This window comes from Lissotriton vulgaris, chromosome 9 (assembly GCF_964263255.1).
Source record: "Lissotriton vulgaris chromosome 9, aLisVul1.2, whole genome shotgun sequence".
In the NCBI taxonomy this organism is placed as follows: Eukaryota; Metazoa; Chordata; class Amphibia; order Caudata; family Salamandridae; genus Lissotriton; species Lissotriton vulgaris.
The window spans coordinates 492,917,635-492,930,484 of NC_141697.1; the positions used below are offsets into that span (position 1 = coordinate 492,917,635).

At 46.8% G+C, this 12,850-nt stretch overlaps 1 protein-coding gene across 2 annotated transcripts in view; it reads right to left on the bottom strand.

The window, feature by feature from the left end:
- Positions 1 to 12,850, bottom strand: part of LOC147690316 (homeobox protein SIX4-like) — a 112,222-nt gene that overhangs the window by 34,572 nt on the left and 64,800 nt on the right. The window lies entirely within an intron of this gene.

The window sequence follows — 12,850 nt, forward strand, 5'->3', positions numbered from 1 at the left end:
AGGTCCACATCATTAACCCCTCTACAAAAAGTCCCTTCTTTGAAGCTGTGAAATTAAGAAACTCTTCCCATATGCATTTATTTTGAAACCTTTTATTGACCGTGTAAAAAGCAAACCTGGACTAATGTTCTTTTGTCTTAAATCTATCATCAATACAATGTCTCTTGTCCTTAAAAACCAAAAGAGAAACACGTTTTGAAACACACTTTTCAGTCTCAATAAGGCGAACCATTGTAGAGGTTTGAAAGACTGTGGATCTAAATTTCAGTCAACCCCTCACTTCAAATGCAAATAAACAAGACAGACAATCACAACTGTGTGGCACTCGCATATCGAGCGAAAAGACACAATGTGTTAGGTGGGTCACTTTCTCTATACCTGTGGGAAGAAAAATGCAGAATAAATAGGTCTTCAACGAACAACACAAATGTGTTTTTTCTTTTTACAGGATGGTCTGAAAACAGTATGTCTGTACCCACTGCCATAATAACTCAAACATATATTCAAATAACTATGGTTCACTTGGAATAGCATCAACCAACAAAGAATGAAGCTATATAAATACATTACAGCACATATTAATTTCATAGGTTCCATCTTCAAAGAAATCACAGATGTCGTCACTCCCATCTGGACAAAGATTGTCAATGCGTCTCTGTCACAAGGCATGATCCCGGAGTGCCTAAAAGCTGCTCAGTTAACACCTATTTTAAAAAAGCCTACCGCAGCGAGGTCTGACATTAACAACTTCCGCCCTATTTCTAACATCCCCACTCTAGCAAACTCCTAGAAAAATGCGTCCAATCTCAACTCTGTGCTCACATCAAGATTTTCCATCTCCTGGACAACATCAATCTGGCATTCGGAGTGGGCACAGCACCGAATCGGCTCTCACGCACGTTATGGATGACATTTTAAAAATCTTGCCTCCTTATCCTTCTTGACCTTTCCTCTGCGTTTGACACGGTTAATCACGATAACCTCATATCCATTATGGAGCACAGGATGGGCCTTTCTGGATCAGTGTTGCAATGGTTCTCGTCCTTCCTCCACCACAGATCCCAAAGAATTTAGGCGAACCACGCTCTCTCCCAGCCACCACCAGCATCCATGGGGGATCCCCGCAAGGGTCCGCCTTATCTCTCATACTCTTCAACTTGTTCTTGGAGCCATTAGCTAATGCTTCAAATTCCATGGCCATTCTCTTCCATATGTATGCTAATGATACGCAACTATCTGAAAATCTCCTCCCCGGATAACTCAACACTACCATAACTAATACTCAAAACTGGTTAATTGAGAACCACCTTCTGCTCAACACCTCCAAAACAGAATTCCTTCTCATTTCTCCTCTGAATCTCATCCCCAAGTTTGACCGTTGGATGAGCCACCTCACTGCATTCAACTGCACCCCCCTCATTATTGACTCTGCCAAATCTCTTGGAATCACCCTAGACAAGCATCTGAACATGAAGAACAATATCAGCAATGTGTGCAAGGGATCTAATTATCTGATGAGGATACTCAGGAATCTCAAACCTTTCCTCCCACAAGCTGACTTCAAGCAAGTGGTCCAAGCGCTTGTATTGCTGAGGCTAGACTATGGCAGTGCTATGCTATGTGGACTCCCCAACTATACCTTGGCCCCACTAAGGGCCTCACTGAATGCTGCGGCTCGATTGGGTACAGGTACCAAAAGAAATGTGCACATCTGCCCAGTCTTAAAATCCCTAAATTGGTTACCCTATAAAGCAAGAATTCAGCTGAAGATTGCCTGCCTGTCTCACAAGGCCCTCCATTTCAAAACCCCCAGTTATCCAGCGCAAAAGCTAAAATTATCCAGAGGGGTAGACCTTCTAGGAGTGCTAACTCTCTCCTCCTGAAACCACAGATCTTTTGCAAAAAGAGAACAATGTCACCAAGCTTTCTCTGGCTCTGTGCCGAAGGCCTAGAACTCTCTCCCACCGGAAATATTGCATTCAAATTGGAAGACAAAAGATTCCTTGTGAACAAGTTCTTACCTGTAAAAGGGTCTTGGATCCTCTGCTCCAATGCATTGGACTTACACCCCAAGCCCTGCGCTTAGTGCTATTCTTCATTTACTAATCATTTGCTCCCCTCCTAGTTCGCTAAGTACCAGTTTATATCTTGTTCTTTGTTGTCCTCTTTCGATTGTAAACTTTTGTTTGATATGCCTATTTGATTTGTTTAGGTTGTTATCCCTTTTCATACCTGTACTACAACTGTTACCGTCCTTTCCCTCAAATTGTAAAGCGCTCCGATATCCTTTGGGATCATGTTTGCGCTATATAAAACTTTATAAATAAATAAAATAAATAAGCTTAACACCTAAACAACCCAAAGAAACATATATACACCCAAGGAAACCAATAATGAAGCACAATTAACCTCTAATATGATAACAATGACCACTGGAGAATTTCTTATAAGAGTTATACTACAAGTAACTGAATATTGGTCATAAATGAATGTGAACTAAAAAAACATTTTGAGAGCAACACAAGAAATCATAATATACCCTATACCGAGCAATTGGCTACCATTGATTCAACAAAAGAACACAATTAATTGAATCGGACAATAAATCAGATTGGATTACATAATCAAAAAAATTATTCAGCAGTCCATATTACATGAGTACAGACCGACGACGTTTCAGCCCAAAGGTAAACCTGAGGTCCATCAGGACAAAGTGTAACACAAAGGTATCAGTACAATTTTTAACAATTGAAAGTAATTTCTTCTGTTGTTCAAAAATAAAGAATATAAAAAAATATATACATATGATGACATAGTGGGCACAGGTCACATGAAATGTAGCTGCACGCAAGTGTTGCAGAGGGTGTGAAAAAGACTCAGCAGCACCTGCATGCACTTTTGATGGAATCCACTGTTGTTGTGCATCAGAAGGGTCCATTATGGTATACTGCGCTCACCAACTAAACAAGCATTTGCAATGCAATAGGTCTCGCAGCATTAAAGTTTGAGTTATTGGCATTGTAAATGACAATGCTTTGCATTAATTTTTTTTATTAGCAATTGGTATATAACCATTGTTTGTGAATGGTTAGTTGGTGAACTAGTATTACTGCTTATACTAGACATGTTTCTGCAGTGCCCATACGCACTTTGACATGGCTTCGGTGTGCTGCCTCCTTTCATCCGTGGTCCCGAAGGAGGTTGAGATGCTGTGTTACTGCTACCTCTATTATCACTTTTTTATTTTTATTTATTTATTTAATGCGATTTTATATAGCGCGAACTTTACCCGAAGGTGTCAGAGCGCTTTACATAAGAACCAGTTGCAAAACATAAGGTCTAAGGATTACGTGCGTTACATAAAAGATACAAACAGAAAAAATTGCAAATGTACAAGATGTAGCATTCTACCAAGTTCTATATATAAGCGACAGAAAAACAAACAACAAAAAGTGTTCCTGTACACTTAGGAAGCATAGTGCATTCAATCCCGTCGATTTCGCATTTACTAAGCACATGATTCATAAAAACTCCACTGAACAATGTAGTGGCCAACGACCAAATAATTACTGCCCAGTGTAAGGGGGAAACCTGGCAAAATATGATAAAGTCCAGAGAGGGGTACAGCTCTTGCAGGGCGCTAAAAAAGTTAGACATTCGCTTTTTAGGGACGGGCGAGCAAAGTCCACAACATAAAAATAAATGATGCGTTCGGCTTCAGAGGGGAAGCCATCTGTGAGGCGTTTAGTGTGAATTAGGGTAACGTTTATTTAAAGAATTGCAGGGGCAGACGCTGGAAAAGGCAACTATTTGGAAGTTACGGTGTAACAGAACGCTCTGACCCAGCTAGGCAAATAGTATAATCCACAACTGTAGCAGGATGTGCAGCAGATCTGCAAGACGAGATAAGTCAACTAAATTTCGTGAATCAAGAAAGTATGACATAAGCCTCGCCAAGGTGCCACAAGCAGTCCACCAGGGGTGACCAGCAACAGAGCAGAATCCATCCAGCGAGCCGACATGCATGCAGCAGGGCCAAGTAAAGATCGGGACATACGTTATAGAGACTGGACTTGTAAAAGGGCAATGTTGTGACATGTGATCGGAGACAACAGCAACACTGTCTCAATGTAGGTGCAAGGTAGAAGAATTCTTAGTGCTTGACAGGTTCCCAGGATCTTTAGGGGGTCTCTCACCAAAAGGTGCTCAGCGCCTGGCACCACCCACTACACTGAGGGAGAGACACTGCCCCTCCTTCCCTACCCTCAAAAACATAACATGCCTGCCACTCCCACCTCACCAGAACCCCTCCTGCCCCTGGGGTGCTCTCCGTCCTCTAACCTTGACCGTCCCCAAGAACCCTTCCTGCACAGAAGTACCCCTTTATCTCATGTCTACCCACATTCACAACACCCCTGCTACCTGTGGCGCGACTCACCTCGCGAGTACAGACTCGAGGTCTAGGTCGGAGCTGAGCAGAGAGATGAAGTCCGAGGGCATCGCAGCACGGCCCGGCGGGAGGGATACCGCCTCGGGCCCTGGTGCAGCGGCGCGAGGCGCCGGGTTGTCCTCCACCGCTGCCCACCGGTCACCAGCACGTGACCCTCAGAGCTTGACCTCCACAGAACCAGAGAACAGGGGGAAGAGAGACAGAGAAGAATGCCTTTTCTATTTGTGGACGTCCGGGGATCAACACTGCACAGGGGACAGGGTCCGGAGGGGGCGTGTGCGGGCTCGGAATGAAGAGCCACTGTTCGTCTCTCTTCGGAGAGGAGACACCTGTGCGCACTGGGGCCTGAGCTGGCAGAACAAAACAAGCACAATCCACTTTCAAAAGCAGCCCAAAACCGGCACAGACTACCGCTAGAAGCCCGCTGCAAGAACAGTCTCCATACTGCGAGAAAAAAGTTTGAGGGGTCGATTGATTCTTATTCTTAACGTAAAGAGAAGAAGCGTAGGATGTCGTTCGTCCCGTCTGATTCACTGTAGTGTCTTGCTTGTTTCGGTTACTCTTCATAGGAAGCCCAAGGCAATAATAGGGTTGCAATTAGTTTCCATAAGAGACAAGAAACAAACAACAAGCAAACTCACCGCCGCAGCCCGGCTTCAACAGGAAGCCAGGAAACCTTTGTGGGGACAGGGGCTGCCCGGACAAATACAGGAAGCAGACGGGAGCCTACCCCACCGCGCTCCTGTGCCCGCCGCAATGTAATGTATACTTTCACTTTTAAAGCAAATGTTTGCAATAAAATGTGTTTAAAAAAAATAAAATACAAACGCAACGATCACATCAGCCTTGATAAGTTCTGATTTGCAGTGGGTTTTATTTATGTTGGATACCAACATCCCAGGCACTATTGTTACACGTGGATAAGATGTGGAGGGGGGAAGAAAAGGTCAATTAAAGGAATACGTGTTGTTAGCCCAATTGGGGTTTATTATACCAGCGTCCCCTTCGAGCTTCTGTTATGCAAAATAATTTTGCATGTGCTGAAAACCTGCTAATATAGTGTTTTTTTATTTATATTTCATCATGTCCATGTTGCATTGATGATGCAAAGGTCACATTATGCTTGCTTTTGCATGAATGAAGCATTGAATATATGCATAAGGCACTGAGAACATGTTGTTCATTAGCAACTTTACTGCTTTATGATGGCACCCACAGTAACACTAGCAGTTGTCCTTTGTTGATGTCTTTTGTTATTTGAGACATATTGTAGCACTTTGGATCAGGTGAACAAAGCCGCATGGCTGAAACATGTTAAGTTGTACGAGGCGTGCACCCAATAAATTCATGTGTTGACACTAAGCAAGCGCATTACTATGTGGTGGATTTAGAGTTGTTTTCGCCAAACTGCCTTTCTGGCAGCTAGCGCGACCCCTTCATATGGCTGCATTTAATAGTGAAGCACTATGTAATGTGAGTTAGATAAAGTAAGGTACATTTTTATTGCCGCTAAAAAGCCATTCCTTTCTCATAGCCTTAACCTAAGCACCCAGTGTATTTGTCATTGTTCCAAGCATCAGCAATGGTGTATAAATTGTGTCATAGCAGAACACAACATTCAGACGTCTGAAGCCTTTTAACAGTATCTCCTGCTTGACTTCGAAACCTAGTAGTTAAATGTTACTTTTTTCATTTCACTACTTGCATGTCCTGTATTGTAAGTGCATGAAGGGCGTCATACCCTCTTCCCAAGTGCCGAAAAGCACGTTCACTACCATATTTTACTATAGACTTAACCTATTGTTTTTAAGTCTATTGCAAAACCTACATGTTTTTAAAGATTGCAAAGCAGCATTAATTATGTGTATCAAGAGCCCCGAGACCTATGTGATGTTTATCTTAAACAAGGGGTTTCACCGCTCAAATAGCAGTCTGCGTCGTCAGGCGGCGGCGGCGGAGCGGGCGAGGAGGGGTGCTGTGAAGCCAGCCTCGTTTTCGGAGTCCATTGGCCCCAGCCTCGGATCTTCTACGCGCTGGAAGGCGGACATAATTCACGGTGACGCGGGGCTCTCCCTCGGGCGGAGCCTACAGAATACCGGACTGGCGGTAAGTGGGATGGGGGGCGGTGCGCTTGTGTGTGCGAGCGTGTGTGTGTGTGCGCGCGACGGGGGAGCGTGTGTGTGTGTGTGTGAGCGCACGACGGGGGTCTCTGTATGTGTGCGTGCGTGTATGTATGTATGTCCGCTCGTGTGTGTGTGTGTGTCTGTGTGTGCGCATGCGTGCAGGGGGAAGTGTGCCTGTGTATGTATGCGCTTCCCAGGAGACAGACACGGCGAGCGCGTTCGCGCGCGCGTGGCCTGCGCCGATCGCCTTTTGCGAGATGCGCGCGGCCAGGTACTGTCTCCTGGGAAGCAGAGTAAGTAACAAAAGATCTCTAGCGAGACACAGCGCTTACGCGCTGTTTTCGCTACGAGACCTAAAAACCGGAGACCATACGTATTTTAGAGGCATTGTTTAATCACCAAGTAGTATTATAAAATGGGATAAAGTTTCCCCTTCCGTACATTATAAAGATATTCCATGTCACCAAGGAGTTCCTAGACCACATAGGGGAGCAAAGACGAAGGACAGGTACAACATCCTCCTTCCTACAAACATCTTAAAACCTTGGGCCAGAAAATCAAAGTGTTACACAATGCAGCACAGCAACCAAAGCTGCTGCACTAAATCGCATGAAAAGGAGAGCAGAGTAAGCCACCATATCTACAGAAGTATGGGACTCTTCTCCTCTCTCCCTAGTGCCAAAGTGCAATCAGGTTGCTGAGTGCCATGCACACACATTTGCACCATTGTGCAAGAGTCATGCATATATTTTGCACTGGAAGGGCATCTTTCCAGTACAAAATACTATGCTTAGACTAACTTTAAAACTTTTCCCACTTAAGACATATGCTGTGCAGTGCAGCACACATGCAAAGTGGGAACAGTTAGGACAAATAAAAGCATTTCTCATTTTTAACGCCTGTTTCAAGTGGTATTTTTTGGCACAAACCCTACATACTATTGTTAGTAAGTAGGGTTTTGCATCATAAAACATGGGTAGTTGCATAGAACACCCATGCAATGTCACCTTTGCAGAGCAGCACACATGAGATGTGGGAACAGTTAAAAGAAATAAAAGTATTTCTCCTTTTAGGTTTTGCCTGGCGAAAGCTGCGCTTTCTGCGCAGCTTTTTCGCGCAGGCGAAAACCTGATGAGAACAGTAGTGTGGCTTTGGTTCGGCCCTCGTCATTGATTGGCTGGCTCCGTAAACGGAGCCTTGCCATTGGACGAGGGGCCTGTCCGTCAATGCCGGACCAGACACGGGGGCGTTCCCGGCATTCTTTGGCTTTTGCCGACGTCACGCGACGCCGGGAACGCCCCCGTGTCTGGTCCGGCATTGCCGGCACTGTAGGGAACGGGACGGACATGGAGCTCTCGGCTGTTGGGGAGCGAGTGTTTGCAGCGGAGGCACTGCTCAAGCGTCGGGTGCGGAAGGTGAGCGAAATGTTTGCCGGTTCCCACCCCCTCTCCCGCTCTCCGTGTCTCCCCGGCCCTGTTCCCGCCCCCTACCGCTGCCTCGGCTCCCGTTCCCGCCCCCCTACAGCTGCCTGGGCCGCCCTGTTCCCGCAGTGCCGTTTCTCCTGTGCAGGTCACGTAGCAACACTCTGGGGCATGGCCCCAACGAAGCTCTGAAGTAGATGATACATATTTAATTTAAGAGACAGAGGAGGCACATTTTTCGTGTTCAACAAAATAAACGATTCTGCAGGCCACGCATGCCATTCAGCATCTCGCCGCCCCCCCCCCCCAAAAAATATATTTCCTCCGCATACAGTGCTAATGAAAGACATGTAATAATTAAACAGAATCCAAAGGGAGATAAAATCTCGCTGTACATGCGTTCCCTTAAAATAACCCCGTCTGTTTCACGTGTAAAGGGAAAGGCTATATTCGGGATTTATTTCTCGTGTAAAGTTGCAAAAAACTATTTCCGCACCAAACCCACCTCAACTTACAAGAGCGACAGACACGTTGTTGGCAAGAAAATAAAAAGAAAGTTTTAGCAGACAAATAGCTATAAATCTTGCACTAGCCCCACACAGAGTGCGAGGATTTGCCAAATGCCCGTGGAGCTGCCCTTGAACAGCATTGCGGGGGCACTCTTGGTTTGGGAAGAGCAGGGGGCGGGGAGGCCCCGGTCAGCCAGCTGCGTCGTCCTGGCTCCATTCCCGGGAGTCCAGTGCCGGGATTTGCGCGCCGCCCGCTGCTCGGAGTGTTTGAATGTGGAGACAGGTTGTGGCGGTAGATTATTGTGTCCACGTTATGCCCCGGCTCCGCACATTCTGCAGCCACCTGTAAACACTCACTCGCCAGCTTGGAGTTTGGTTTTGCCAACACATCGGAAGCGGGTCATCCGATGACGGCTGAAGGTAAGGAAGGAACGGGGCTGGGGGAGGGGGTGGTCACCGGGTCTGGAGCTTGACGGACACGGCGCTGGACGCTGTCAGTGAGGGGTGGCCAGCTTGGAGTTTGGTTTTGCCAACACATCGGAAGCGGGTCATCCGATGACGGCTGAAGGTAAGGAAGGAACGGGGCTGGGGGAGGGGGTGGTCACCGGGTCTGGAGCTTGACGGACACGGCGCTGGACGCTGTCAGTGAGGGGTGCGAACCCTACTTTGGGGGCGACAGAGCGAGTGAAGGAGATTCAGCTGCACTGCCGGGCTCCTGGGTCAGATCTTCAGGCCTAGCTTTGTCGGGCCGTGTGGTACCCCCGAGGCGCAGCTCCGGCGATCTGGCTCTCGCGGACCTAACGGGTGTCACTGTTTTTTCAGAAACATTTGTAAGCATTGTAGAGCAATTTCAAAGCCACCCTTACTGGAAATGGATGTGCTGGTCAACTTTGTGATCAGAAGTAACCCAGGCTTCTGTCATCCTGCCTTGCTCAGGTTGGACATCTTTTAGTATGTTCATAAATTACACCAGGGACATTCAGTAGTCTGTTTTCTTGATGACTTGTCCCCTATGTTTTAATGTTGTATATCTGTGGAGACAAGCCTTCCTCTTTGATTTTGATTTTAATTCCAGTAACATCTTCTAAACACTTTGATATTTAGAAGTTACTTAAAAAGAGAGATGTCAGTTAATGGGTCATAGGATATGATTTTATGAGAAGAGGGCTTTTTTTTAACTAGAACTGTCAACCTCTGAATATTCTCTGGGAGCCTCTTGTGAAGATTCCAACCCCAACCCGCTTGTGCCTCCGTGTGCCCCTGTTGCCTGCTTGTGCCTCCGTGTGCCCCTGTTGCCTGCTTGTGCCTCCGTGTGCCCCTGTTGCCTGCTTGTGCCTCCGTGTGCCCCTGTTGCCTGCTTGTGCCTCCGTGTGCCCCTGTTGCCTGCTTGTGCCTCCGTGTGCCCCTGTTGCCTGCTGGTGCCTCCGTGTGCCCCTGTTGCCTGCTGGTGCCTCAGTTTTCGTGCCCCTGTTGCCTGCTTGTGCCTCCGTTTTCGTGCCCCTGTTGCCTGCTTGTGCCTCCGTGTGCCCCTGTTGCCTGCTTGTGCCTCTGTGTGCCCCTGTTGCCTGCTTGTGCCTCTGTGTGCCCCTGTTGCCTGCTTGTGCCCCTGTGTGCCCCTGTTGCCTGCTTGTGCCTCAGTTTTCGTGCCCCTGTTGCCTGATTGTGCCTGTTTTCGTGCCCCTGTTGCCTGCTTGTGCCCCTGTTGCCTGCTTGTGCCTCTGTGTGCCCCTATTGCCTGCTTGTGCCTCTGTGTGCCCCTATTGCCTGCTTGTGCCTCTGGGTGCCCCTGTTGCCTGCTTGTGCCTCCGTTTTCGTGCCCCTGTTGCCTGCTTGTGCCTCCGTTTTCGTGCCCCTGATGTGTGTGCCCCTGTTGCCTGCTTGTGCCTCTGTGTGCCCCTGTTGCCTGCTTGTGCCTCCGTGTGCCCCTGTTGCCTGCTTGTGCCTCCGTGTGCCCCTGTTGCCTGCTTGTGCCTCAGTTTTCGTGCCCCTGTTGCCTGATTGTGCCTGTTTTCGTGCCCCTGTTGCCTGCTTGTGCCCCTGTTGCCTGCTTGTGCCTCTGTGTGCCCCTGTTGCCTGCTTGTGCCTCTGGGTGCCCCTGTTGCCTGCTTGTGCCTCCGTTTTCGTGCCCCTGTTGCCTGCTTGTGCCTCCGTTTTCGTGCCCCTGTTGCCTGCTTGTGCCTCCGTTTTCGTGCCCCTGTTGCCTGCTTGTGCCTCCGTTTTCGTGCCCCTGTTGCGTGTGCCCCTGTTGCCTGCTTGTGCCTCAGTATGCCCCTGTTGCCTGCTTGTGCCTCTGTGTGCCCCTGTTGCCTGCTTGTGCCTCCGTGTGCCCCTGTTGCCTGCTTGTGCTGTGTGGGCGTGTGTGGAGGGCTCTGTGTGGCTGTGTGTGTAGGAAGCTTTGTGTGGCTGTGTGTGTGGGGGGCTCTGTGTGGCTGTGTGTGTGGGGGGCTCTGTGTAGCTGTGTGTGGGGGGCTCTGTGTGGGGGTGTGTGTTTGTGTGTGTCATTTGCGAGAGAAAGCTAGTGGCATTGTAAATGACAATGCCATTTATTTATGTTAAAAAAAACATAAATAAAAATAATGTCAAGAGCAATGCCAATAGCTCTAACTTTAACAAAGGCAAAACCATTGCATTGTAAATGCTTGTTAATGCCTGCAACCCATGCAACACCCCACTTTGCAGAGTAATGCAAAGCTAAGGGGTTCTTTAAGTTTCTTTGAGGAAACTCAACTTTTGCACTGGAAAGTACATTTACAAAAAAAGATGTGCACAGGTTCTCGTCACTTTTGTGACACAAACGCAGCACAAAATATTATTTGGGCTTGGTGCCTTGCTCCTTCATGTTCATTACAGATAAGTATAAAGCAGAATCTGTAGTGTGATACCAAATGCGCATACTCATTTTTTCAAAAATATAATACAATCACTTCAATGCAAGTGAGGTTAAAAAGGCTGTGGGTCAGATTATGTAGAGACTTGTAGAGAATCTAACTTATTTGCAATGACCTACAGTGTGGGAAAATAAATAAATGCGTTGGCATGAATATCTCTGTATTGCTGTTCACCTTTTCTTTTTAGAAATACATATCCAAAGGAATAGTCCGCTCCCATTTTCATTTGTTGGCAGCAGGCATTCTGATGTCTGAACTCAACTGTAGTAACATTATAGTTGAGCAGCTATGTTGCTACTTTATTATAGATGACTAGATGCGTCGCACCTCAACGGTTACAAAGAAATCAGGCATGGGCCTTTATTCAGGGATTGTAGATTTCAACATATTATATGAAATCTCTCTAGAAGCATCAGGGAGAAACAGAGGAGCAACTAATTGGAGGTGCTGTAGAAACATCAAAAGAGTGATGTCTGGTGTTCTCTCAGGAGAAACAAAGGAGAAATCCATTGGAGGGATTTTTAAACTACAAAGGAGTCTATCAGTGTGCAACATAGAAGCACCCACCAAAACAGCAGTCTATGGAGTTCACCCAAGGTTGAGTGGGTAGAGGCTCGAGAATAAGAACAGATGGAAGGGAACCAAACTCTTGTTCTAGCCCCCGCTTTTATCATGTGCCACAGTGAACACACCACAGACAGACACTTTTATCCTTCCTTTTAGTTGGATGCCAGAGATGGACACTTTGATTGGAGGGATAAAATAAGTGAGCTGTGCATCATTTATCGGGGGAGAAGGGGCTGGTCTGCTGTGGGCTCAACTACTGCTCCTGCAGGTTAATAGAGACATTAAGAGACCAGACCTTGATGTGGAGTTAGTCAGCTTAGGACTTGGAGGAAGCAAGGTGCTGCAGGGTATGAACATGGCCCAATAATGGGAAAACATGATGCTAGTCTCATGGGAGGAAAAACAACAAAGCAGAGGAAGAGACATTTTAAACTTACTGTACATTCAAAATCACAACAAATGGATGCCTTTGACTTTCTCATACGTTGGTTGGGTACCCAAGACCACTTGCACTTTAAACCAGGAGTTCACAAGTCAAAAGTAGAACCGGATGCCTCTAAGATTAGTTCATCATATGGACAGAAGTTGTCTAATTGGAATAAGGTAGCCTATCTATTTTACACATACTCACAAATACTGTCACAGTTGACCTCTTCAGTCAGACCACCATCTGGCCAACAACACTTTTCCAAACAATGTATCAGTTGCATATTGTAAAGTGAGGCTGCAAATCTCAGAATATCAAAATGTGTTGGGTAAAAAGACAACTGAATGGAGTCAGTCCCACATTTTGGCGCCAGTTAGCAGTCCTGACCATATCTGCACTGAGCTGCAGACATTAGGCCATTGCATCAGGCCTATTTGTTTTCTGCTGCTCGAAATATACTTCTTT